This window comes from Ambystoma mexicanum, chromosome 4p (assembly GCF_040938575.1).
Source record: "Ambystoma mexicanum isolate Mex_15411 chromosome 4p, UKY_AmexF1_1, whole genome shotgun sequence".
Lineage (NCBI taxonomy): Eukaryota > Metazoa > Chordata > Amphibia > Caudata > Ambystomatidae > Ambystoma > Ambystoma mexicanum.
In genome coordinates this window covers 743,901,134-743,928,826 of record NC_090927.1, presented here as the reverse complement: position 1 = coordinate 743,928,826, position 27,693 = coordinate 743,901,134, and the positions used below count along the sequence as shown (strand labels likewise).

The 27,693-nt window shown below is 47.0% G+C and overlaps 1 protein-coding gene across 6 annotated transcripts in view; it reads right to left on the bottom strand.

Moving 5' to 3' along the window:
- Positions 1 to 27,693, bottom strand: part of TTK (TTK protein kinase) — a 1,085,566-nt gene that overhangs the window by 719,925 nt on the left and 337,948 nt on the right. The gene's annotated exons all lie outside the window — the stretch shown is intronic.

The window sequence follows — 27,693 nt, the reverse complement described above, 5'->3', positions numbered from 1 at the left end:
GTATATTACATACCACAGGGTGGTGCGGAAAATCAAGGAGACATGGTCCGAAGTAGCACTAGCAGAAGAACCGGACACTACCATAGACAAAATATACAACGTCGCAGAGGGGGGACACTAGATTTCTAGGATATACGAGCTGATGATGTCCAAGGTGGGGAAGGAAGTGGCACAAGTGAGACGGGACTGGGAAGAGAAAGTAGGGGCCCCAATGAGTGATGGGATGTGGGAACGAGCCCAAGGGTACCACAAAAAAGTGTCGAGAAATGCAAGACTGCAACAAATACAACTTACGTAACCCATAGGGCGTATATGACGCCCCAGAGAATAGCCAAATTCAAAAATGTAGGACAAGCATGCCCCAAATGTGATGAGGAAAATACCAGAATGGTGCACATGTTTTGATCATGCCCAGTCATCGAGTGTTTTTGGGGTGAGGTGGAGCACAAGCTGGCTGAAAAAGGAATCAAAATTGTGGTGGATACGGTGTGGGCCTGTTTGATGGGAGGGTTTCCGAGACCGCGTAAACTCAAGCATGTGAGTAAATTAAAGGACTTAGCGTATGCACTTGCAAAGAGGAGAATTGCTATGGGGTGGAAGGCATGCCAGAGACCACAAGTAGAAGTATGGTGGAAAGATCTACAGAAATGGACCGTAGCGGAAACTGTGGTATGGCAGGATGGAAGTAACGTCGGGGGGAGGCTGAGACCCTGTTAGCCTGGAAACAATTGATAGAGTGATTCGGGGTTACCACGAGACCTAACGGAAAATATGGAGGATGAATCCTTATCACAAGATGCAGACACAGAACATGGAAGGGTATAGGCTCGTAAGGGGGGGGAGGGAAGGGGAGAAGCAGTGGACATGTTGAAGTGATGTACGTTTATAATGTTATTGTATGCACTGTAAGTTTGGTTTGTATTGTTTGTTGGAATAAAATTAATAAAATTATTTTAAAAAAAAACTTAAGACTAACCTTTCGTTTTTGCACCCTGTTCTGAATTTTTGCAGTGAAGTGAAGCCTTCAGCTTCACTCCACTGGCCTTTTGCTCACTTGTTGTGGGGAAACTGACTAGTCCTTCAGATGTCAATACTGGGAAACTATATTTCCCTTTGCCTTTTGACTTTGTTGCCCGTTTGGGTAACTGTTCATCACTGCAGAATGCATCTTCCAATGCAGTGAAATGGGGTTTCTTTGCTACACTACACAGAGGATTTCTTTGGTTACTTTCAATGTGCCCAAAATCAAACTGGTGGCAACAATTACTTTTCCACTATTTTAACTGTATTTTATTTTAGCTCTCTTACGTTTACCGCGTTTGGCTATTAACTGTGGCTAGTGTCATAACATGGATGGGGCACAAGGTTTTTCGCTTATTCGTTGGACATCTTGTCTTTTTGCCTTCTTCCCGCCTTCTCAGGCCAGGAAAATCCTTTTATGGTCACAAATTTGCCCAGGAAAGGCTAGCTTTCCACAGGCTTGTGTAGGCCATGTGCGTTAAAAGCCAGGAAGTGGGATGGGACTGGCTAGTCCCAATACAAAAACTGGTTTCTGTAGAACTGGAGTGTATGCATGAGTTCACCAACAGTGGTTCCTGATTTGGCGGGTGGGAGGGGGGTGTGCGGTGTGTGCGCGGTTTGTGGCAGATCTTCACTGGTTGGGCTGAGTTTCTGTGCTCACCTGGACTTTAGGATAAGAGGAGTCCTGTAGCCATTTTCCAGAGGTCCTGCGAGGAGCCAAGTGGCCTGCATAGCCTTGAAGACTTCCAAGGATCAGGCCATGGGTCTTGCAAAGGCTTGGTCGAGCAACCCAGCTGCAGGTTCAGTGGAGCCATGTCTGGCTAGTGATCTTAGAAGATCTTCGTAAGTGCTTCGACCTGGTAGAGTGGTGGGAACAACCATTCTCAAATTCTTCTGGCAACTCAACAAGATGGAGCCTTCGGAAGTCTCTCTGGGCTATCCAGTGGACTGACCAGCCCCAGTTTAGGCTACCGTTGGTAGAAGAGTCGTCGTTCTGTGTTTTGTATTGGAACTTGAGTGGTCTGCAAGAGTCCTTCCTGTGGAATTTCGGTGCCCTGGCATCAACGGGGCCAGAGATAGAGGACTGGCATTGCCGTGCTTCAGTGACCATCCCTGTAACATGAGTTCCCGCATCTAGACAACTGCCTTGAAGAGTCCTGCACCCGTGCCTGCTTCATTGTTCTTCGAGAAGAGGTTGCACCAAGCTCCTGTAGCCGACCGGAACTCTTCTTGCACCCGCAGCTCCTGGGCACCCGCATCCGGAAACCAAAGGCAGGAAAACATTCCTCGGGCAACTCACCAGGTCGGAGGAGAAACTGCAATATGGGCGGTAAGTTGTAGCAATACTCCCCTCCCCAACTCCACCTTTGAAAAGTTTGAATAACTTTTGGAACTTTTACAGCCGTTTGGCTTTGGCTTATTGCATTTGGAACCTAACTTGCATCCACGGGACCCTCTCCCTCATTTTTTCCCCCGCTCCTAAAACTTTTGGAAAACTTTGTTAACTTTTGGGCACAAGGCTCCATAAATCTTGGGCTTAGACTTTCTAAGTGAGGATTGTTATTTCTGTGGATTATCAGTGCAAATGCTAATTTCTTAACTACTTCCTTTCCAGGTGTTGTGGGGTGGGGGGTCAATTGACTATTTGGCACAGACTACTGCGATTGTCTATATGTGTTAGGGAAATGTATCATTTGTATGCAAAATCCCCTCTACCTGTGAGACCCCCCCCAACCCAGCACTTTCAGCTGGACCTATGGACCCGTTTATTGTTGTGCTGAAAGAGGGGAGTGATTCCCCTTATTCGGTCTTCTTGTTCTGACCATGGGAACCCTGTGTATTGTGTTTTTACTGTTTTCTATGGAGTCTTGCTTACTCTATACTTTTTAAAGGCATATGTTTCACTTTTGCAGTACACACCTGTTAAGTATTCCAATCAGGCGTCACATCAGACAAGGACTCTTGCCCTTAGCCTAGGAGGTAGCGCACAATTACATTACTTTTCCTTTATTTCCTAGAATTCGGATTCAGCTGGCAACCAACCCGTCTCACACCACCTTTTACAAATACCCTGGGTCACAATATTAATTTATTTTAAATTCAAACAAAGTCACACAAATTTAATATTGGGCAACAATCACCAATGGGGTGATAATTACAAGGTAAATGATGCAATACACTTAGTTTGACCTTCTACTATAACATATCCAAAGCACAAATGAATGGAAGCAATTTTACTGTTCGGGTAGCTAGCACCAGAATTAAGATTTCCCCATGCAATGCTCCCTCAAACCCCTATTATCGGATTTTGGATAGAAAGGAGCAGCAAGGAGTCAGGAATACTAGGCAGAAAAGAATTATAATCTGACCTTCCCCCACAAAGTAAGAGGCAAAACTGAATTCAAAACCCTTTGCAATTGCATAAAATAGCACTTGGAATTACTAAATGTGCGGTTGAATGAATGAGGGAAATCTGAGTTATAACATTATCAGGGAAGTAAGAACACTAGCAACTACAAGGCAAGGTAGCAACAAAGGACATACAGTTCAAAAAATCCACATAAAAGCAGTTAACAGAGAAAATCGGTTTGGAAAGGAAAGGACAAGTTTCACTTAAACTACATTTAGTGGCTAGAAAAGAGAAACGCCACCCGTGAATAGAAAAGTTATGTTGTAGTTGTAACCCTTCACGCAGTGTGCCTCTTTTTAGGGAGAATTAATTTCCTTAATCCAAATATTACTAAGGACTTACAAATGACGGAAATGAGTGGAAGAACAGCGCTTACACTAGGGAATCAAAGACTGGATGCACAGAGAATTCTGACAGTTTTAAACAAGTTATCAGGGTATTGATGGGATTACTTCAAGTGTAACAAAGACAAGGTATCAAGATGTTGTGTTGCTATGGGATGGGGCGATACTCGCAACAGCACTTGAGTTTGGGATTTGGGACAGCCAAGGCAATATCTGGTCAATGGTCACCGCAGCGGGGCTCTCCTAGAAGAAAACAGCTGGGCCTGCCTGGTCACTGGATAGCGAGGGTACAGCTGGCATGCAGGTAGTGGGGCAAGAAGTCGGTCTGGTCACAGGATACTCTCAAATAGGGTACCACAGCTTTTCCCTCTTTCTCCCGAGTTATTGGGATTTTTAGTGGGGTTTCTTTTTGTTCATTGGTCCTGCCTGGATAGGGTCAGCTATGCTCAGGCCGGGCAGTGGGATCTGGAATCTGGCAGGATGAATATGGACTATCAGGATACGCTGGAGCTGGAAAATTCAGAAGAGTGTCCTTTGTCTCTGTGAGCTACCCCCTTTTATAAGGCGGGTGACATCACAGGATTTATTGTTGGGCAGAACTAAGCTAGACCTACCCCTAAGAATCGGATAAGTCGGCATATGCTATGTCACCTCCTCCTTAGAAGCAGATCCGACTGAAGGAGGGGACTCTGTTTTATGGAGTTGTGTTTTTAGGAGGTACAGAGCCATCCCACAGTCATTTTTGCCAAAAATCAGTCAGGACATATATCGGACATTTTTACAGTTGTGGCACTTTTGCAAATCACATCGGCAAATGACACATTCCACACAGAGGATAACATTCCAACTCACAGGTCTATACGACATTGTTTCGTTCTAATAATCTTTCACCATTTCTGGTGGGAAATATTTCACCTAAAATTCAATAACTTTATACATGTCTACATATTAACATTCCACCATGGATACTTTTCCCATGATTTACCTTTTTCTGCTGTTTGCGTCCCTTACATCCTAGGTAAAGCTATAATGTCTCGTTTTAATGCCCCCGGTTGCAGAAATAAAATTCCAAAGTTTATTAATTCAGAACAGTCTTGTGCCCCAAAATGGGCTAGCTTTTGTCTCCCATATAAGGGCATACTTCCAAATGTTGCTCTAAAGTGGACTTTGAAGCTCCCCAGTTTGGGTTAAGGGGAGGTGCTGCTTAAAATTTCACACCTAAGTGTCCCAGAAATCCATTGTACCAGGCAGGAGCACAGCCACAAAGTCTGACAGGCATGCGAGGTCCACCACCATTGTCTGTTTATGTGCCCCGTGGGCTGGCACAGTTGGGGGAAGGCAGATCCTGTTCTCAGGAAGCAAATGTCCTTTGGAGCGAGGCCAGGAAAAACATGTTCTGTGGCTTCAGCACAGTAAATGCATTTATTATTTTTTTCTGAACCAGAAAGCAAATCTGTTGGAATTAAATATCCTAAATATGTTTACCAACAAAACCCCACTGACATTCTGTGCAAAGGCAGGGCCTTGACTCAACATTTGACTTTTAAACAGAATTTTCTTTTTTTGTCAAAAGCACATTCTACATATGGGTAATTTCTGCTGGGATGTCACTTTCAAATGCGGCCTTCTCATATTCATTTTCTGAATGTTTCCAAAGTCCCAGTCATGTTTCTAATGCACAGGCATCAGTCCATATAAAGATCCCTTGAAAGTGACATGAGCTAGGCGAGACAGAGGGCTTTTTTTATAAAGAATTTAGTTGTGATACTTTGTTGCAAAGTAAAGCATTTTGCATATGGATTCAAGTGACGTTTTTGTTATTTCACAGATCTTGCCTGTCATTCAGTGAGAAGTGCTTTCTTTTTTTGAAGCACAGCCTGAATATGGCTGGGCACAGCTTGGTCTCACTGGAACCAACTGTGTACTGGTGGAAGAGAGCAACAGAGCGCAGTCATTTTAAATGTAAAATATTTCCTTTTTCAATGAGAGATTTTGAGCTAGCAGCAAAACAGCACTGTTTTTCAATTCTTTTCTTTGGTGCACATAAGGAAAACACTGGCAGCCATTCTCGGGGTGTTCCATGTTCCCTCTTGCCCCACATGTGCTTGGAAAAGACAGTGCAGCCATAATTTTTGTAGCTGCAAAACACAGTTTTGAAGCGAGGCAATGGAACTCAGAGCCAGCGCAGCCCTTCTGCTGGTACTGCTGAATTGCAGCTTGGTGATGGAGGGGAATTCTGCTGGGTTGGTAAATGTACCCCACATACCTTTTGTCCAGTGTTGCTGGGAACCCTTTGGGCTCTTCTTAAGGAAAATAAAAATATAGAAAGAACTACTGTTCAAGGTTTAGAGGGATACTTTGTTATCCTTCTTAGCTTTTCCTTTTGAAAGATCAGCACACCACTATCCTATGTGGAGTGCTGAGGAATTAACTTGTATCCCTTTTCTCTATGCTCCTGCAACATTTCTGCTGTTACAGTGTCATCATACAGTTCTGGCTGGTGGCAGTGGACGTGTTCTACCGTCTTTTGTCTAATTACTGCTTGCAGGCTTTCTTCACAGCTGTGGCTATGCACAGAAGGGTTAGCATTGACCGAAAACGGTGGCTGCTTTCTTTTTTTTCACAATTTCTTGTGCGATTGTCCTTTCTTGGTCCTTCTGCCATCCTGGGTGAGGGAGGTCCCAGCTTGAGTTTCAGCGGGAACCCTTTGTGTAGCCCACCAAGGCTCCAGAGTGTCTGAGAAGAGAAAGCATGGGAGTATCCCAAAACTCCACTATCCTTTGTCTTCCTGTGTGCCTTAAAGGAACCAGTTCCCACTGGAAGGTTGGCTGTCCTGATTAGACAGCCACCCACCCCTTTCTGTAAACTGCAGGGAGAGTTTGAAACGGATGAGTGTGAAATCCTAATAAAAGGGGAGGATCCTGATGCAGAAAACAGATACGCAGACGACGAACAGAGATGCCTGCAGCCCCTTCCAGCAACCGCTAAGAGACCACTGCTGACCTGACCCAGTTTTCAAATCGACAGAGGTGCTCTGAAAAGGACTCCTTCCCGCTGTCTGGTGGCACCAACTAGCCATACGACAAACTACAAGACAAGACAAGCCATCCCGACGTACTGTGACCTTCCTGGGCTGCAAACCGCCAATACCAGGGACCTCCGACCACATTGCAGTGCATCGTCTTCCCATGAACGAATCCTCCAAGAACTTTGGTGAGCTCCAGCTGGACCGCCAGAGACAAGACCACCCTCCTCAAAGTTCGGTCACCAGAGTGCAGGACCGAAGAATCGAGGCAGATTAAGGTGGTAAACTTTCATTCCTGATGCCACTGAACAGGCCACAAACCTGCAGACCGATGTTGGAGCATGAGGAATCCTTTGCCGCAAGTCCTTTCTCTGGACTGCTGCTGTGATATCGCTTCCAGAGTCCCACCTTTCGTCACCACGACCAAGGAACAGGAAACCCAGTGCACCGCTGCTGCACCGTGAAAGAATCCAGTTGTATCTTCTCCACAACTCCTCAGGTAATGTGTGACTCGTGGAAGTACATACCTTAAGTTTTTGTTGCTCCTTTGCTGTTGGAGTGCTGATTCAGGTGTTTTCCCATACCGTTCACCCAGGCCCAACGCTGGTGGGCCCACAGGGAGCCTGTCCCTGAAACCTTGTTGACCCACAAAAGCATTTTACTAACCTGTAATAGAAGGATGCTCTGGAACTTTGCCTTTTCTGCTGATGTTCCTTACCTGCTTTACCGCAAACAGACTATGAAGAACTTGTAGATGAGTAGGTAGGCGCAATCCTGTCAGTTCCCACCCCCTCACCTTTGTCATATTGGACCAGTCAGAGAAATGCCATAGACTGGACCCCCCTACATCGTTCCTATACCGCAAGTGTATGAGACGTTATGCACTCAGACACACATACCATCGCACGGAAATTGTGGAAGGATGCTGCATGGAAGGATGTTGCCTGCCAAAATGCCAGATAGGACCTATGGACATCACGGATGTACGTTAAAGTGAAATCGGACGAGGACAAAGTGATGTCATGAAGATATATGAACCTATGATGAAACAATATTGAAATACTGAGCAACGATGTAACAAGCACTAAGAGTAACATGTACCTAAATCTAAAGTAATCATGGATCTAAAGAAGAAGTAACTTACTGATCAATAACTGTAAATGTGCAGTAAGGCAAGGTAGATAGAAAACTTATAAAAGCTTTCTATAGCGGAATATATACCACGGCAAGGACGGCCGTAGAAGCAAAATGGACGCTGCTCATGCTAAATTTAACCAATCTACCTCCGAGAGAGGCGGAGGATGTAAGAATCAGGAGAGGCATGAAAACGGCTCCATCTGCAGAGCCGATGAGTCAAGGTTGGCCCGGAGTTAACAACGCTATTTTCAAAGGATAAGCTCAGAGCACAGAGGATGTACATGGCTAAGCTCTGCATGTGGGACATTCTTCATAAATGGAAGAAGAAAACATCGGCGAGAGCCAAAATATTGGTCAAATTAAAAGCATACAAAGTTCATGTGAGGTAGATTGAGCAACTCTAGAGGCCAAGCGAAGCAACAGCACCCTGCATAATTAAATCAAATAGCAGTAAATGGAAGGATGAAATCGACAAATTTGTGGTCTCTTCACATGTGACTCAGAAGTCGAACACAAAGGCTATTCATTAGAGCCTTAAGCTAAGATAGTGGTGTGCTCACACTCACTTGAATGTTCTAGGACAGTGAGCAGGCACAAGGTTAACTACAAACAGAAGACTTCAGGTTGTGGCCTACCGATGAGAGATTGACTAATTGGCAAAATCGGGAGTAGTCTGATGGGATTGAAACACCTAGGTTTCGTTTCACGTACGTGTTTCTAAGAAGCCAAAAGTGCAAGGTTGGGATAGTATGCCAACCAATCAGTGGGGTTGAGGGACAACCTAACATACAATGTTGCAGAAGCCAATCCACTGTTAAGTCCACTATAATCAGTGCTATACGCATTTAGAGGTAGTTCAAGGCATGCCCTACAGATCTGGGGTAGCCAATGATGCACGAATCCTTATATGTTCTATAAGTAGATAGGTTTCCTTCACCATTCCCTTCCCTGGATTGGTTTTGTATTTTGCCACATAGAATGACATCCTTAATGACGCATATTGGGGTATAAGACCTCCACGCAATCACGTTGGTTTGTGAGAGTGCATGCATCAGTCCGATGTCTGCCAGATGACACAGCTTTATTGAATGGATATTGAAGTAATACTTTGCCATATTCTTTGACTGTCAGATTATTTGGTCTGAGATCATTACTATAATTTCATCTAGCACAAAAGACGCTTCAAGGTGCTAGAGCACTTTTGGTGCAGTGCGGATGGTTACGGTCTAGCTGACTTAGGCCAGATCCAGACCCATGGACACTTGGCTGATCCCCCCCCCACCCCCACAACCACTCCCCCCACATTAGCCAGAAGACCGCACAGCTTCCTGGGGAGATCAGCGCACAGAATCGTGTGCAAGAAGATTTGGGAGACAGATCCCCATTTGATGAAATTCCTGTCCGGTCCCCCGCAGGTGCTCGGTGGACGGAAGGCAAACTGAACGATTGAGGGAGAGTCGATGCTGGAGGACTGAGTCACGGATATAAGTAGAACAATGAAAGTGGCAAAGTAGGGGGTGGTTGTGTTGAAAACAATACATGTAAAAAGTAACAGGATATTTTGGGGAGATTGTAAGAGAAATAGATATCTCGATTCCTGGTTCCAAGGGGACAGAAGAACAAGTTACTTACCAACTGGTAACGTTCTTTCGATTGGATGTTCCTCCAACGTATTCCTCATCTTTGAAGTATTCCATCCAGCTTCAGCTGCTTCGGAAAAAATTTCAGCACAGGGCGCCGTGCGTCGATGTCGTCGAGTCGATGGTCCCTCGAAGGCCTCCGTCGAGGGTGACATCATTGGGTGTATAATTAGCACGTGTGGCGCCCGTTGGCCTCACTTCTGTTTTTCCCCCTTCATTATTGATTTTTCACTGTGTAGACTGTGCCGGTAGACGGGTATTTGCCTTGCGAGAGTTGGAGTGGCAACAGCCCGGGAAAAATCTACAGAGAGGTAGGTTGGGAGGGCGATGAGGAATACATTGGAGGAACATCCAATCGAAAGAACGTTACCAGTTGGTAAGTAACTTGTTCTTCGAGTGGATTGTGTCCTCCAACATATTCCTCATCTTTGATAGACTCCCAAAGCAGTAAGGATAATTTTTATGGAGGAGGGATTAGATTTTTTCGATATCTTTAGATGGCCGAGTATAGGACTGCTCTACCAAAATTCAGCTCCTTAGATTGGGAAGCATCGAGGCTGTAAAACTTTGAAAAAGTATGCAGCGATGACCAAGTCGCTGCTTCACAAATGGACCTTCTACGAACACCTCTTTGTAGGGCTGTAGACGAAGCGATGCCCCCGGTGGAATGAGCGCTTAGACCTTCTGGTGGGTCTTTTCCCGCCAGTCTGTAGCATTCCGAAATGCAAAGCACAATCCAACGTGATATTGTTTGTTTTGTTACTGACTGACCCAAACTTGTTCCTGTGTAGCCAATAAACAGTTGGCTGCCCACTCTAACCCTAGAAAGCCTAGAGATCTAAAAGCTTAAAGCTCCTTTTGGATCCAATCTACGTAATCTTTCCTCCTCCTTACTAGGATGAGGTGGAGGATAGAATGATTTAAATGAAACTCAGATACCACTTTTGGTAAAAATGAGGGTTTAACCCTCAACACAACTCTGTCCTAATGGAACACAGTATAGTGTGGCCCAGAAGACAGTGCCTGCAATTCGCTCACTCTTCTCGCAGATGTTAAAGCAACTAGGAAAGCAGTTTTCCATGTCAGTAATCTTAATGGACAAGTGTGCAAAGGCTCAAAAGGAACACACATTAAGAATTTTAGGACCAAATTGAGATCCCAAATTGGTCTTGAAATGGGTGAGGAGGAAACACATTAGTGAGTCCTTTTACGAACTGTACTATCAAAGGAATTTTGAACTAGGAGCATTCTTCCGAGGAGCGCTTGAAGATGGAAAGAGCCGCAAGATAACCTTTAATGGTTCCAACATTCAGACCGCTATGTGCTAGGGTCAGAAGGAAGGACAGTACTTCCGGAATAGTACATGGAAAAGGATTAACATTCTTTTCTCTGCACCAGTTGCAAAAAAAATTCCAATGGCAACGGTATATAGACTTTGTTGCTGGCCTTCTTGCCGAAACCAACATCTCCATGTCGTCATCTGGAAGGTTCCAATCCTTGTATCTCAGCCTTTCAGACACCAAACGTTAAGGTTGAGCGTTTTAACCTCTGGATGGAGAAGGTTCTCTCTCTGAGGAAGACGTACTGGGGGACAGATGGAAATGTCTAGAAGATCTGGGTATCAAGTTCTCCTGGCCGAATCCGGGGAAATTAGGATCATGCTGCTCCCGAAGAGTCTCAGTCTCCTGATGACCTGAGGAATGACGGGAATTGGAGGGAACGCATACAATAGTGGGAAATTCCACTCCACCACGAACGTGTCCCCCAGGGCTCCTCTCAGGGGAAATTCCCTTGAGCAATACCTTTCGCACTTCTCGTTGATTCCGGTCGCAAATAGGTACACTTGAGGGGTTCCCCAAAGGGTGAAGCTCTCTTGAATGACTTCCTGAGCCAGTTCCCATTCGTGGGACACCGTGCTCGGCCTGCTCAGAGCATCTGCTGTCATATTCTCTTCCCCGGCTAGGTGAACTGCCGTTAAAGAGATTCCTTCTTGAATTGACCAATAGCAGAGTTGCATTGCGCCTCTGCACAGAGGTAGTGACCCTACACCACCTCTTGTTTAGATAATGCATGGCCACTGTGTTGTCCGTCATTATCAGGACATTCTTCCCTATGACAGATGGCAGGAAAGCCTTCAGCACTAGTCTGATTGCTCTCAGCTCCAGAAGGTTGATGTGTAGGTTGGACTCCGAAGTAGACCAACGACCGCCGATTGTCAGATCGTTGGCATGAGCTCCCCACCCCTTGAGTGAGGCGTCCGTCACTACTGTGATCTCCAGCTATGGTTGCCAAAAAGGTTCTCCTTTCTGGATATTCTCTGAACAAGTCCACCATAGAAGATCTTGACGAACCTTGTTCGGAATCTGGAGAAGATCCGTCATTCGACCTGAGAACTGTGACCATTGAGTCTTTAGGACCCATTGAAGGGATCTAATTCTCAGACGTGCCTCTAGCACCAGAAAAATGCAGGATGCCATAAGGCCGAGTAACCTTAAGAAGTCGTAGGCCTGAAGATTTTGGGCGTTTTGCAATTTGGAAACCATCTGAAGAATGTATTGAGCCCTCGACCTGGGAGGCGAGCTCTTTCCCAGGCATGTGTCGAATACAGCTCCTACATATTGGAGCCATTGAGAAGGTGTCATTTGTGACTTCTTGAAATTGAGGGAGAAGCCCAGACTGGAGGAAGTGGCAGGTGACTTTCAGGTGATTCAGTGCATGTTCGGCAGAGCGTGCTCTGATCAGCCAATTGTCCAGATAGGGGTAGACATGAATCCCCCCTCTCCTGAGGTGTGCTGCCACTATTACCATCAATTTGGTGAAGACCCTCGAGGCGGAGGTCAATCCGAATGTTAGGACTCGAAACTGATAATGTGAGTCACCAACCACCAACCTCAGGTATTTTCTGTGCTCAAGATGAATCGGCACATGAAAATAAGCATCCTGGAGGCCCAATGACACCAACCAGTCCTGAAGTTGAAGGGCCTGAAGGATCTGAGAAAGGGTAACCATCTTGAACTTGTCCTTCCTGAGGAACTTGTTCAAGTCCAGGATGGGTCTCAGTCCTCTGTCCTTTTTGGGGATCAAAAAATATGGGGAGTACCATCACATGTTCCTCTCCGCTGTAGCTACCGGTTCTATAGTACCTTTCTCCAGCAGGGTTAGAACTTCCTGCTGTAGGAGCGGGTCCGAAAACTTCAAAGGGGGTCTCCCTGGTGGATTGCTTTGAGGTTGCGTTAGAAAAGGAAAGCAGTAACCTTGGGCTATTATTTCTAGAGCCCAAACATCTGAAGTAATGGCTCGCCATTCTTGCAGATGCTGTGACAGCCTGCCTCCTACAGGTGTCTTGTGATGCAAGTCCTCAAAGTGGTTTTGTGGCAGTTGCTGCAGCCGCTGATGGCAAAGAGGCTGGAGCTGGCTTTGCACGTTTTGCTCGTCCACTGCAAGTGGCCTTTCTTTGGCCCCTTCGACTGGCCATTCCTCTCCTTCTTCCATATGAGGAGTAGTAACGATGGGATTGTCCCCTCCAAGATTGACTTGTCGCACGAAAAGCCTGAGGTTGCCTGATAGCAGCTCCCAACGGCTTGGCAGCTGCCTTTGATGTCTGCAACCTCTCAAGGCTCTCATCAGCCTTGCTGCCAAAAAGGTGAGACCCGTCAAAGGACATGTTCAGAAGACGATTCTGTACGTCTGGTGCAAAACCTGACTTGCGTAACCATGCAAATCTACGCATTACTGTGCTAGTGGCCATGGACCTGCTCACACTATCAACAGTGTCCAAAACAGATTCAAGGGATTCCTGCATAGCTTCCTTTCCATCTCTAACAATGGCTAGGAATCCTTCCCTTTCTTCCCCTTCTGGTATGTGCTCCGCCGCCATTGCAATGCACTCCCACAGAGTGTACGAAAACTTTGCCAAGGCACATGTGGAGTTGGCTGATTTTAATGCCATGCTCCCAGCTGAAAATACCTTCCGTGCCCAGCCATCCACACGCTTATCGTCCCTGTCTAGAGGGATATATGGGTAGGCAAGTTTGTTAGAAGCTGTGGCTGCCTTTATGACCAAACTTTCGGGAGTGGGATGTTTAGACAGATAGCCGGGGTCTCTACTGACAGGGCGGTATTTTGAAGCAAGGGATTTATTCACTGGAGGAATAGAATCCGGAGTCTCCCAATTTTTGGCCACCCTATTTTGTAAAGGCCACATGGAAAGGTAGAATTGGGTCTTCAGTAGGACCATGGTCCAGTATGTCTAAGATCATCTTGGACACATTGGGCTGTAGGTCTGGCCCAACCCAAATAATCTACTACCTTAGTCATTAACTGACGGTATGATGGATTGGCATGTTCACCTGGCTCTGGTCTACCAAATTCGTTTTCTGGGGACGTATTAATACCACTTGCATTGTGCAATGATTCAACCAGATCTTTCATCCTGCTTTCCTCTAAAATCAGGGATTCAGGAACATTTGGAGTACCAAATTCAAGCCCAAAAGGTACATTCTCCTCATCAGATTTTTCTTGTTCCTCAAAAATTGAGGTCAAGGAATTGAAAAACTCCTTCCTAGATAGAGGTTTGAAAACCTTCTCTGGAGGAGGTGGAGGAGGAGTGCTAATGGGTCCTGAATGCAACATAGGTGTTTTAGCCTTTTCTTTCTCTCTTCCTAGCTGATCTTGTCGAGCTGGAAGTTTTGGCGTTGAGGGCTTCGGCATCGACAAATGCGTTGATAACGTCGACGTGGTACCCGACTTCGAGGGCGTCGAGGCACTCTTCGAAGACTTGCCATTCGAGGTATGTTCGGTGTCGGACGGCGTCTGTGACCTCAAGCGGTTGACTCGAGCGATCTTTTTCACTCGAGCGATCTTTTTCGCTCAGGGTCCTAGAAGGTTCTCTATCCTTCCTCCCTCGATCACCCGGGCTCGAGGGCGCGCGAGTGTCAGAGCAATAACGCTCCTGGCCGGCTTCCGAAGAAGGCGCGGACCGAGGCTTCACTTTCTCGAACACCTCCATCATTTTTACTCTAAATGCTTCCCACTCTTCGGATGATGAATGGTTTGTGGGACATTTCATCCTTTTTGGGGATTCGCCCGAAGACGAAGTAGAGGGGGACCTGTGGCATCGTTTCTTTGATTTTTTCATCAAAGACGACGAGCGATGGGAATCGCTTCGGGATCTGGACCGATGCCTCTTGCGTTGAGGAGATTTCTCCTCACGGGACTTCGACTTGACGCTAGAAGCTTTTCGGTCAGACTTACGACCTGCAGTTTTCCCCTCTCTCGCAAGGCTTTCCCCGTCATCGCCTGACACTTCATACAGGCCTCCATGTCGTGGCCTTCTCCAAGGCACCATAAACACTCTTGGTGCGGATCGGTGATCGACATTTTTGAGCCGCACGACTTGCACTTTTTGAAACCCGATTTCGGGGTCATGGTCGGCGTCAATGACAAAGACATATTTCGTATTTGTTCTTTCTTCACAGAACTCGTAGCGTGCCGAATCTCTGAAGCAACGTACACTGCGGAAAAACAGAACTGAGGCCAACGGGTGCCGCGCATGCTACTTATACACCCGATGGCGTCACCCTCGACGGAGGCCTTCGAGGGACCATCGACTCGATGACATCGACACACGGCGCCCTCTCCCGAAATTATTTTCCAAAGCAGCTGAAGCTGGATGGAATACATCAAAGGACACAATCCACTCTAAGTGTATGCACTAAGGTAAAGGGTATTAAGGAGTCCCAAGGCAAGGTCTGCAGAAGAGTGCGCATCAAAGTCCAAAATGGAGAGAAACAAAGAAGAGATACATTTACTAAGATAGTAAAGGAAGACGTACGCAGTGAAAAATAAAAAGTTCACATGTGTGGGGTTATAAAATTGTTAATATAAATCTGTTGTGTCTAGACTAATAAAAATTAAAGCGATTGGTGAAAAAATGTGTACCAAGAGATTGGCGTCATAAAGGAAAGGAAAATAAAAAATAAAAGAAAAGTAATATATAAATAAAGAAAAGACTTAACATACTAGTAATACAAGAATATAATAAAAATGTATGGAAAGTGTAAACTAAGGAGGAAATCAAATATCGCATAGATTTTAAAAATAAAGTGAGCAGGTAAAATATATCTGAATTGGGATCATAAACCATGATTGATTGTGCCTGCAAAAATCGATTGGCGTGATATATCTGATAAAATAAAGAACCGAATAAAAGAACGGGGAATTATCGACGCTCAAAACAGATCCATCATGGGGATACACCTCTTTTACATTTATGTAGGACATTACCGAGAGATACAGCGGAAATAAGGAACTATCATTGGGAATGAGTTTGAGGCACGACTAATGGGACACTCATGCCATGGCCTGAGGAGGGTTTGTTAAAAGACACATTGCGGCATAGGATGACATATTTGCATGCCACATATAAAGGGGAAAAAAACTATAGAAATAACTAGCAATTTTAGAACTTTGGAAAATGTACCAGAGTGAGAAAGAAGATCCAGCCTATAGGGAATTATGCTCCATCAGCATAAAGGGGAGGATAAAATGCCTTCGGCTTCCCTTTCCCCTCTTGGAAAGAAGACAGCATATACAGAGAAGGGATGTACCCTTTAAAGGAATAAAAAGCAGTGGCGGGGTATGTTAATCTAATTTATGCACCCCATAGCCCCGCTTATAGCAGTGAGGATAATACCGAAGAGAGCAAGAGCAGAGACCGCAAAGATATATTAGTATGCAATGAAAGTAAACGGTGTGATGAGGGAAAGGACAGTCAAGATTATGGCGGTAGAGGAAGAAGCCGGGAAACAAAGTAAAAGGATAAAAGCTAAGGGAATGACAATAGAACAGAATTAATGAAAGGACAAATATTGCTTAAGCTACACGATAAGGGCATTGATAGGGTTCGAGAAAGAGGACAGAAGATCGGGAGAAAAGGAAAGGGCATACAAGGAAGAGAGGGATAAAGATTGCAAGCGAAGGGAAGAAAGAAGAAGGTATGAGGCAAGAAAAGAAAAGGAGACTAGAGAAGAAATGAGAACAGATAGAAGCCCAAAGAATGAACGTACATAGGTTTCAACGAAGGCAAGAGGAAGATGAACTGAGGGAGAAGAGAAGTAGAAATGAACAAGAGTAGGGGATTAAAAGACGATGAAATAGAATATTTAGGCCATATGAGGATAGTGCTGATTGATGCACAAGAACAAATGGAGGAAGAGAGAGTGTGAGGGTAACAGCCCCGTAGGGAGGTAGGGTGTTGGAGGGGATGGAGAGGGGGGGGGGGAAACGGGAGGCGGGCTGGGAAAGTTGAGTTGGGAAAGTGGGAAGGGGGAACAAGCTTATGTGCGCACGTAGCAGGAAGAAGGTGGAAGGGCACAGTTGGTCAGAAGCGCGTTAAGAAATGGACAAGCGATGGGAGACTTTAAAATAGTTACTGGAATGTCAGGGGGCTCAACAGTTATTTGAAAAGGAACAAGGTCATGTTGTACTTGGAGAAATAAATTAGATATAGCATTTCTACAGGAAACTCACATCATAAAAGAAAAACAAGATGTGATAAGCAGAAAGTGGAAAGGGACCGTCATTGGGGCAACGTACTTGGCATATGCCAGAGGGGTAATTACATGGATAGCGCCACATGTGCCCTTTTAGTTATTGCAGCACACAGTAGAAGCAGATGGGAGAATGGTGGGGATACGAGGGATGGTGGAAAACAGGGAGTTATGTATTATAAAAACATATTCCCCGAACAAAGATAAAGTGGCCTACTTTAAGGCCCTGTATGGAAAAATTAGCCCGTACCTGGGAGGTTTGATTGTCTGGGGGTGGGGGGGGGAGACTTCAACTGTACGCTAGACCCCAGGGTGGACAGGTCAGACAACAAGCATGATGGGCCCACCCCTGCAGCCAAAATGCTGCAGACCCTGCTAGGCGACCTCAAGCTAGAAGAAGTATGGAGACGGCATCACCCAAACGATAGGCATTACTCGCACTACTCTGCTCCACAAAACCTGTACACCAGGTTAGATTATATTTTTGTCATCTCCAAACTCACCGGAGAGATAGCGAGCTTGGAATATAAAGCAAGGGTTTTATCAGACCATCCCCCATTGCTCCTGAAATGGCAACACCAGCCCCCAAGGCCCAGGATCCCAACGTGGCGGCTCAGAGCTGGTGTCCAGTCAATTCGTCGAAAAAAAACTGGTCGACTGCAATTTGATCGACGCAATTTGGTCAAAAACCAAATGGTCAAATTTTTTTATTTATTTATATATTTATTTTTCGGGTTTTCGTTTAGTAAAAAAAGGGGTTTTTAGAGAAAAAAAGGGGGTGGGGGGACCCCCCCAAAAAAATTTAAAAAAAGGGTTAAAATAATAAAAAAAAAAAATTCGACCATTTGGTTTTCGACCAAATTGGTTCGACCATTTGTCTGGTCGACCAATTTTTTTCGACCAAATGTCTGGCAACCCTCAGAGCTGAAGCACTAAAAGATACAGAGCTCAGGGAGGATCTGAGGGAATATTTTGAGAAAAACACTGGTAATGTAAAATCAGAGAGCACCCTGTGGGAGGCATTTAAAGTAGTGGTAAGGGGGGGCAGCGATATCAAAATCCAAAGGGCTCCAAGGGGACATTGTGAAAGAGCTGCAAAAAGCAGAAAGGAAATTAGAAGCAATGATGAACAAACGGGATGCCACCCGAGAAGATGCAGAAACTATGAGTGAGTTGCAACAAGAATGTGGGGGACACTGGGAGAGACTATAATCTAAATCACAAGAAGTACATAGAAAGGCAACATGCTGGTGGAGATAAGCCGGGAAGACTGCTGGCATGGCTATACAAGCAGGAAAGGACCAGACCTACAATAAGAGAGATAAGAGAAGAGCGTGGCCGAATATTAGATACCCAAGAGAGAGTAAACAAGGGATTCCAGAAATTTGACCAACACTTATACGCAGATGTGGGCACAGTGGACGAGAGAGCGATGATACTGGAAGACATTGGGTTGCCTAAATTGAGTTTAGAAGAGAAGGAGACACTAGAAGCCCCCATTACATTAGATGAGTTGGAACTGGTGATAAGACAGCTGCCCAGTGGTAGAGCCCCAGGAACAGATGGGCTTCCAAGCGAGTTTTATAAAACGTATAAATCGGAGGTGTTGCCGTTATTGGCGATGCTAAAATGAAACGTTTGAAGTTGGGAGATTGCCAGAATCACTGAGAGAAGCAACGATTATCCCGCTTCCTAAGCCAAACAAGCCTGGCACGGATTGTGGGTCAAACAGACCGCTATCCATGCTAAATCAAGATAGCAAAAAAAAGAAAAAAAGTGAAAATACAAAAAAAAAAAATAATTTGACCATTTGGTTTTCGACCAAATGGTGTCGACCATTTGTCCTGTCAACCTTTTTTTTCCGACCAAATGTCTGGTAACCGACGGCTACACCGCGTCATTGAACAGACAGAAAGGGACGCAAACGAAGTGGCAATAGTCTCGCTTGATGCAGTGAAGGCCTTCAACTCAGTGAGATGGCCTTGGCTGATGGCGACCCTGAAAGAATATGGATTGGGGTCCGGGTATTTGAGATGGGTGATGCTATTATACAGTTCGCCGTTGGCCAGAGTCAAGACGGGTGTGATCATCTCGGATAAATGGCAACTCAGTAGGGGTACCAGACAAGGCTGCCCATGGTTCCTGATGCTATACATTCTTGCACTGGAGCCCTTAGCAATATATCTGAGGCAACAATATGAAGGAATAGGAGTCCACACTAGAGACGGGACACACCTCATCACTATACGCAGATGAAATGCTGCTATACTTGAAGTATCCAGAAGAAATCCTGCAATATATCCTAGAAGTGATGGAACGATTTGCGATATTCTCCGGCACTGCGGTGAACCCCAGGAAATCGAGCATATTCCCCTTAGGAATGTACAAGGGCATTGCGCAAGATAAACTGCCGATATTACAAATACCTTGGGAAACTAGCACATTTCGGTACCTAGGGATAGATATTTATCACGAGGTGGAAGAAGAACATAACATAACAGACAGCAATAGCTAATATTCAGAACGGCATGAAGTTCTGGACAAAACTCCCCCTAGCTATGATGGGAAGGGCGGCATTGTTGAAAATGGTTGTCTTGCCTAGACTATTGCATTTTTTTGTAAACATTCCATATTTGCCACCTAAACGCTTTTTTGGCAAATTGCATAGTCTATGTAGAGGCTTTATCTGGCACAACACCTAAAGGCTTTATCTGGCACAACACCAGGAATAGAGTTGCTCTATGGAAACTACAAAACATGTACGGGAGGGGAGGAATAAGACTGCCTAACTTTGAAATATATCATTTGGACGGGGCAGCTACGGTATGTAGCCAAGTGGCTAAATGAGAAGACCACAGCAGAGTCCAGATTGCTGAGGGTGGAATGTGTACCTTTCTTCCTGAAAGAAATAATATGGCTGCCAAGGTCAGAACTGAAAGGGCGACTGAAATTGCTAGAACTGGGGTGGAAAACGTGGCAGAAAGCATGCCGGGTCGCGGAGAACCCGACACTGTGCTCCCCCCCCAAGCGCCGTTGGTAAGGGGAGTAGATGAACAACTAAGGAAAATGATACGTCGGCATTGGGAATCGGTGGGCATAGCAACACTGGGAGATGTGTGGCAGGAAGGGAGGGCACTGGAATTCACAACATTAATGGAGTAAAACGGAGTGCACCCGGGGCAATATATTACCCACACAAGATTGGTAAAGCAGATAAAAGCTTCATGGTCAGAAGTAGTGTTAGAAGACCAACCAGACACGGTTATAGAGGCAATGTATGACATCTCGGAGGGAGGGCTTGAGGTGTCCCGGATATACGAACTATTGATGTCCAGAGTGGGGAAGGAGGTGACCCAGCTAAGACGAGAGTGGGAGGAAGATGTAGGAGAACCAATGCAAGATGGGCAATGGGAAAGAGCACAGGGACACCACAAGAAAGTGTCCAGGAATGCTAGACTACAACAGATCCAGCTATTCGTAACCCATAGAGCGTATATGACCCCCCCCCCAAAAGATATCTCAACTTCAAAATGCAGATACCCAAAAGTGCCCCAAATGCAGACAAGAGAATGCAGGGATGACGCATATGTTCTGGGCATGCCCAGAGAGTCGGAAATTCTGGGAAGAGTCAACTACCGCCTCTCCGAGAAAAGTATTAAACTAGATGTAGAATCAGTGTGGGCATGTATGGTGGGAGGATTTACTAGACCACGTAAAATGAAGCATATATGCAAACTCAAGGACTTGACTTACATCCTAGCCAAACGTAGAATAGCTATGGGGTGGAAAGTAGGCCAGAGGCCGCAGATAGAAGTATGGTGGCATGATCTATTAAAATGGGCAGAAGCGGAAACAGCAGCATGGTATGAGGCGGCCTACAATGGGGCAGACAAAGAAGTGGGAGCGCTGATGGCCTGGAGACAGCTAATTGCTACACTAACTGAGCCTGCGCGCGGCAGCTTAAGCAAACACGACACCTCTAGGAGCACTGACGAAGAGGTGCCCCAGGAGGAATAAGGTTAAAAGTGAAATATGTAAGCTCGAGTTAGGAGGGGAGATTGGGGGAGACAGTGACACCATAAGCTAATGTATATGATGATTGAAAAAGTTATATTGTCGCTGCCGGGCGTGCTGTGATGTGTTTATTATGAGAAAACTTAACAAAAAAATGTTTTAAAAATGTATTTTTAAAAAAAGCCCCGTAGGGAGCTGAAAGGAATGCAGAGATCAGCATGGGCCTGTGCGCAGGATATGGAAGATGAGAGCAAAAGCTGGGCAAGCTATATAGGCAAATGAAGGACAGAGGAAGGTAGGAAACCAAGAGAATTTAGAAGGATCCCTATTAAAGAGAACTGAAGGTAGAGCTGGTGATGTCATAACAGACGAGTACGGACCATTGTCTTTAAAAAGATTAGTGCTCGAGAACGCCGCAGGAGCCCATAGTCACACGTGTAGGGGCATAATGATGTCAGATGGAGAGGGAGAATGAGACGGCGCATGCAGGTTTTCCAAAGAATCTAGCACAGACAAAGGGGTAAAATTGTCATATTTAGAGGAACCTAAAGGACAGACACCAGAACTAACACCCTATGTTGGGTAATCCGTTAAGTAGATAACTATCTGGTGGCGCTGCATTTTTGCAACCCTGACCTTGTGAAATGGACAGACTAATATATAAATGTAAGAGGCATTCAGAAAATGTTACTCATGGACAGGTACTCTGCACCTGCAATCCTAGTTTTTTTTTTATTTATTATTATTATTTTAACCAAACAAAACCAACAAATACAACTTTTCAGGACGTACATCATAAATATAAAACCATCACATTATACAGTGTCATACTCCGTCCTCTCCCCACTCCCCCCCATAAACTTGAGTCGGCTCATCCGTGTCATCTACAGGAGCGTTTTCGGGAATCGCAGTGCTTGTAGACTCGTCTGAGTCTTCTGTTTCGTAGTTAACCTATTGGGGGTCAGGCTATCAGGGGGCCCACTTCCTCCTCACCCCTCCTGGTAATGGCTTCAAATCATACTACTGATTCTACTTCGCCCATTTTAGGAGGTCCGTCCACCATGTCTCCACCCTGGGTCTGTGGGCCGCCTTCCAGCCCATTGCAATCCTACGCTTGGCCAGGATGTAAGCCAGGTCCTTCATCTTGCTTATGTGCTTTAAATTGCATGGCCTGGGAAAAATCCCGAGCATGCATGCCCAAGCCGACCCCACATCCAGCACCACTCCCCCTCCGGCCATCTTAAGTCTTTATTTCGTCCCAGAATCTGTGCACCTCGGGGCAGGCCCAGAACATGTGTAGCAACCCCGCTTCCACCTCACCGCACCTGGGGCATTTCTGTGTGGCCGAGCCTCCAAACCTGGCTATTTTCCCGGGGGTCAGATAAGCCCTATGGGTGACATACAACTGGATCTGTTGGAGTCTCGCATTTCGGGACACCTTTTTATGGTACCTTTGAGCTCTCTCCCATTGCCCCTCTGTCATGGGTCCTCCTATCTCCTCCTCCCAGTCCTGCCTCAGTTGAAGCAGCTCGTTGCCGGCCTTTGCTCTCAGGAGCTCGTATACCATGGATATTTCGTACCCGCCCTCCGAGACATCATACATCGTTTCCAGGGCGGCATCAGGTTCTTCCGCCAACACCGTCTCAGGCCACCTCTCCCTCACCCGTTTCGGGAGTCTGGTGTAAGTTATATATTGGCCGCTATGCACCCCTGTCTCCTCCTGCAAACTCCGGAATTCCTATACCTCCCCTTCCTGCCATATATCCCCGACGGTGGCCAAGACCATCGGTTCCCAGTATCTACGGACTACCTCAAGCAATTGGGAGTAGTTTCCGCACAGCGCCACCAGCGGAACCTGCTGGGAGAGTGGATCCGGATCACCCACCGTTCTCCACGTCCTGCGCCAGACCTCTCAACTCAGCTCCAATAGTCTCCCTCTTCCCACCAGTTAACTCTTTTGAAGCCACACCGTCTCTCTCAGAAAGTATGGAGCCAAGTCGACCTGCAAAAGTCTAGCTTCTGCCAAGTCCTCTGAAGACAACCACCTGGCCACAAACAACAGCTGCCCCGCCAGATAATAAAGCTCAAAGTTCGGCAAGTTTATGCCCCCCCCCTGACACACGAGTTCTGTAGTTTCCACAGGGCCACTCTGTTCCTGGAGTTGCCCCATATGAAGCTCCTGCACATACCGTGAACTCTTGAAAAAACTTCTGGGAATCAAATACGGGACATTTACAAAAAAATGTAAGAGTCTGGGCAAAACCACCATTTTGAGCAGAGCTGCTCTCCCAGTCATAGATCAGGGTAATCTAGACCATAACACCATACTAACTCCCTCGATCGCTTTCTCTGTGTTATGTTCGTGCTCTGTTTCTATCCTATGATAAATGTTTACTCCCAGATACCTAAATGTCGCAGGTTGCCAGGGTATTTGCAGGATAGGCAGCCTCTCCAACGGGACACTCTTATACCTTCCCAAGGAGAACAAACTAGACTTCCCGTTGTTCACCGATATGCCCGAGACTGTGGCATAACGATCCATCACCTCCAATACATATTACAGGTTTACCTCCGGGTAGCGCAAATAGAGGAGCATGTCGTCTGCATACAACGTTGTCAGGTGCATGCCACTTGTCACACAAATCCCCACCTCCCCGTATTGTTGTCGCAGGCATATTGCCAGCGGCTCTAGCACCAGTATGTATAACATGGGTGACCAGGGGCATCCCTGTCTGGTCCCCCTGCTGAGTTGCCATTTGTCTGAAATTGTGGATCCCGTTTTAACTCTCGCTACCAGGGTGCTATAGAACATCTGAACCCACCTGATGTATCCAGGTCCCATTCTGTATCCTTTCAGGGTCGCTTTCACCCATGGCCACCGCACCGAATCAAAGGCTTTAACCGCGTCTAGCGACACGATAGCCAACTCGCCCGTGTCCTCCCCAGTGTAATCAATGATATGGTGCAGCCTCCTATGGTTGTCTGTGATATTCCTACCAAGGACATAGCCCGTCTGATCTGGGTGTATCAACTTACCAATCACCCTCTTTAGCCTATTGGCTAGCACTGCCGTGAGTATTTTACTGTCCTGATTGAGCATGGACAAGGGTCTATAGGACCCGCACTCCATGGCCGGCTTGCCTGGTTTCAGAAGTGGCATGATTACTGCCTCGCGGAGGGACGGTGGCAGTTGCCCCATCTCGTAGGCTTCATTAAACATGTCAAGCAACGGCTGGAGTAGCTCCGGTTTATGTGTCTTGTAAAACTTGCTAGGCAACCCATCTGACCCAGGCGCTTTACATGTGGGCAGATGTTGGATCACCGCTTCCAGTTCGTCCGAGCTAACAGGGGCATCCAGATCCACACGTTCTAGGTCATCCAGAGTGGGCAGCCCTGTATCCTCTATTGTTCCCAGTATGTCTTGGTTCGTATCCTCCCCTGTGTCCTCATATAGTTGTCTACAATACTTGAGGAACTCCTCATTTACCCCCCTCCTGGGTGTTACGGGTTCAGCCTTCTGCATCCCTGATCTCTCTAATCACTGAGCAGGGGGTCTTGCTCTTGTACAGCCAGGCCAGCAATCTACCCGGCTTATCCCCCCCTGCATGTAGCCACGCCGTGTATTTTTTGTAATTTAATTTGCATAATCTATCCCAGAGTCCACTGCAGGTTAACTGTAAGTCTTATCTTGGCACTATTCTCCCGGGTAGTCTCCTCATTTTGCATAAGACCCTCCAGCTCCCTTTCTGATTCCTGAAGTTCCCGTTCAATTTCCCCTTGGAGCCCTTTAGATTTTGATATAGCGACCCCCCGCACCACCACCTTAAACGCCTCCCATACTGTACCCACAGAGCGTACACTGCCCGTATTAGTTTCAAAATATTCCTCGATGGCCTCCCTCAGGTCCTCTCGAAACCCTGCATCTTGTAACGCCTCAGTTCTGAGTCTCCATGTTGGGATGCGCGCCCTGGGGGGTTGGTATCGCCACTCTACGACCAAAGGCGAGTGATCGGATAATACCCGAGCCTTATATTCCGCTCCCATCATTTCTCCCAATATCTCGGCAGCTGCAAACACAGCCTAGCCTCGTGTGCAAGTCATGTGGTGCTGCGTAGTGCGAGTATTGTCTATCCAATGGATGCAGCTTCCTCCAAACATCCACTAGGCCTAGGTCTTCCAACAGTGTCCCCAGCGCTTTAGCGGCTGGCTTCCCTGATTAGTCATCTGACCTGTCTATTCTATGATTCAAGGTACAATTAAAGTCCCCTCCCCACACTATCGCGCCACCCACCAAGGGGCTAATCTTACTGTATAGGGACCTAAAGTAAGCCGCCGTATCATGGTTGGGGGCGTACAAATTGATGATGTGCACCTCTCTGTTCTCCAGGAGTCCCGTTACCACCACCATTCTGCCCTCTGGGTCTATTGTCGAACTAAGCACCTGGAACAGCACGTGTGGTGACACCCATGTGACCACCCCCCTTGCATATGTCGAATACGTGGCCCCCATGACACTACCCCTCCATTTTCTCCTGACCACCTCCAGCTTCTCCTTCGTGAGGTGGGTCTCTTGTAGCAGGGCTATATCAATATGCATCCTTTTCAGATACAGCATCACTTTGTTGTGTTTTAAGTAAATGTTTAGGCCCCACACATTCTAGGTCACCACTCTAAGATTACCTGATGCCATCTAATCGATGTGCTCCCAAACCACTCCTCCCTCCGATGCTTCCCGTGATGGCCCGTTTACCGACTCTTAACCTTCCCAGCCTCAACAATTCCCCCCCCCAGTAGCCCAACTCCACCCCACTGCACACAACCCAACCCCTCTCCCCACCCTACCCGACCCGACCCGACCCCAACAAATGCCCAGCTCCATCCCTGGATCTCAGACCCACCCGTGTCTGGTCTCATCTAGCATCCGAGGACTAGGACCCCGCAGGGCGTCACCGATCTAACAGTGACCTAACTAGGTGAACTACTAATGGGTTCAAGGGATGCCTCCTAGGTGCTCCCACTTATCTATTTAGGGTTGTTGCGCCCAGCGGATCCCGCCAGTCTATCTTGCAGCGCACTCCCCACAAGCTTAATTTAACTATATTCAAGTCCCAATGTCCTAGCCATGTCCCTGAGGAGGACATGGCTGCGTGCTACTTATCTCCTGCAGCCCCCATCTGGATATCCGGTTCCTGAGGGCGGCCCTGCATATCCAGGCATTCCATCGCATCGTTCGGCGTCTCAAAGAACAGGGATTTGTTCTTGTAGAACACTTTCAACTTGGCTGGGTAAAGCAACATATAACGATGGCCTGCTTCTTTTAATCTTCTTTTCACCGACCCAAAGTTCATCCTGCTACGCTGTACGTGCAGCGTATAGTCCGGATATGCCGTGATTTTTGCCGACCCCCTTTCGATCGTTCCTCCCTTCCGAAAAAATACGAGTATCTTCTCCCGGTCTCGAAAGCTCAGAATTTTGCGATCCGCTGTCACGGGGGTGTTCCTGGGGGCGGTCTCCTTGTCAAGGCCCTGTGCACCCTTTCAACCGCGAACCCCTGGGTCAGCGTCACGCCAGTTATCTCCTGCAGGAGCATGGTTTCCACATATTCTGTTGGGTTGGGCCCCTCCATTCCTTCCGGCAAGCCAACAATTCGTATGTTATTTCGTCTGGCCCGCCCTTCCGCCTCTTCCGCTCCGTCCTCCATGTTGCCCACCCGCTGCACAAGGGCATGTAGCTCCGATCCATGTGCGGCAGTATTCGGGGCCATCTCCTTCTCCAAGTTCCCGGTGCGCTCAGCAATCGTCCGCCCGTCCTGTCTCAGCAGGTTCACTTCCTCTTGGACCGCACCAATCTTGAGGTCCAGGCCCACTTTCAGATCGCTCATTGCCAGGCCCAGTTTAGTCTCCCAGGCCACTTTCAAGTCTGCAATTGCTGCTAGCACCTCCTGGATTGTGCCCGGTGCCTCCGCCTCTGTCGTGGGGGTCTCCTTGCTTTTGCCTCCCTTCGTAACCTGGGGGTGTCTTGGTCTAGGCCTCCAACGTGGGCTGTTTGGTCCTGGGTCTAACAACTTTGTTAGACATCCTGCCGTGTTGTCCGGGCGTAAGCCAGCTGCACCTCCCCGCGCACAAAGGTCTGCGTGGCACCAGGCCACTCTTGGCAGTGTAGGGCCGAGCGGCTATGCCCATGTGTGTCTTGGTCGCTCACCTCACCATTAGAGTGGGCTGTGTCCACCCACGTACTTGTGCACACACGGTGTCGTGACTCCGGTCTCTGCCTTACTCCATGGGCACCTTCCAAGTTCTGTCTGACTTCACTGCGGGCCCAGCATCAGCCGCGAGTTCGCTCGGCGGGTCGCGGCAATTACCATCTATGCGCATTCCGGCTCCGGGTGCACGCCTCTTCGGGCGTCTTGCTGTCTCGATCTTGTCCCTCGGTTCGCAAAGCATAAGCACGGCCCGGGCAGTCCGCCTTCTTTCCTCCGCTTCTCCACACCACAGCCCATTCAGGTCCATTGCTTAAAACAGGATCCTCAAATCCATTACAGGTGCCGTCTGAT